Source organism: Carlito syrichta, unplaced genomic scaffold, assembly GCF_000164805.1.
Source record: "Carlito syrichta isolate Samal-C Ts95f unplaced genomic scaffold, Tarsius_syrichta-2.0.1 Scaffold305681, whole genome shotgun sequence".
Taxonomy (NCBI): Eukaryota; Metazoa; Chordata; class Mammalia; order Primates; family Tarsiidae; genus Carlito; species Carlito syrichta.
The window spans coordinates 545641-546964 of record NW_007249777.1 but is presented as its reverse complement, the minus strand read 5'-3'; positions in this window follow the sequence as shown (position 1 = coordinate 546964).

The window sequence follows — 1324 nt, the reverse complement described above, 5'->3', positions numbered from 1 at the left end:
GCTGATTTTTTGATTTATTGTAGAGATGAGGTCTCGCTGCCCAGGTGGGTCTCGAACCCTCGGGCTCAGGCAATCCACTCACCTCAGCCTCCCAAAGGTGCGGGATTACAGGCTGAGACACCGAGCCTGGCTCTTTTCACCCTACAGAAGTGAAACTCCATACCAGTAACTCACTCGCGACTCCCCACAACCCTGACAATTACCATCCTCTAGCTACCCCATGGAAGTGGAAGCTTTTGTCTTTTTGTGACTGGTTGATTTAACATAGCAGCCAGTGACAGAATTTCCTTCCTTGTCAAAGTTGAATAACATCTGATTACACATATACGCCACATTTTGTTTGTGCATTCATCGAGATCAGACACTTGGGTTGCTTCCACCTCCTGGCTACGTGGCAAATGCTGCTTTGGACATGAGGGTTTAATAACTCTTGGAGACTCTGCTCTCCATTTGTCTGGGCATACAAGGGGGACCTCCCCCCAAAAAACAGAATTTATTTATTTTTAATTGTGTATTGATTCTTACATGTTTAAACTTCAGTCACCTTCAAAGTACTCTCTGCTTGATACAACACACGTATTGAGATGCTTTTTCTGCTGCTCAAAACAGTTTTTGAACTGGTCAATTTAGATGACTTTTAGTGCTTCTCCTGTTTTTTGTTTCACCTCTTCCACATGGGCAAAATATTTCCCTCGGAGGAAATTTTTCATCCAGAGAAACGGAAAGTCACTCCAGACAACTTTGGGTGACTAGGGAGGGTGGGACAAGAGGACATGCCATTTTTGGTCAAAAACTGCTGAACACTCAGCGCAGTGTGGGTAGGTGTGCTCGTAAATCACCCATCATGAAATGGGGAAACACGCTGAAAGAATCACCAAAAACCCTAAAAAATATCAAAATTGATGAGTTCAAAAACTATTTTGAGTAGTGAAAAAAGCATCTTGATAGGTGTACTGCATCAAACAGATAGTACTTTGAAGGTAACTGAAGTTAAAACACACATATAAATACACAACTTTGGGCGCAGTGGCTCAAACCTGTAATCCCAGAACTTTGGGAGGCCAGGATAAGAGGATTGCCGGATGAGAGAAACAGGTTTGACAATATTCGGAGTTTCTTAATGGGCTGGTTTGAGACCAGTCCGGGCAACATGGTAAGACCTCGTCTCTACAATAAATCAAAAATTAGCTGGATGTGGTAGCGCGCACCTATTGTTCTGGCTACTTGGAAGGCTAAGGCAGAAGGATCATCTAAGCCCAGCAGGTCGAGGCTGGGGTGGCAGTGAACGTGCCACTGCACTCCAGTCTGGGAAACGGAGTAACAC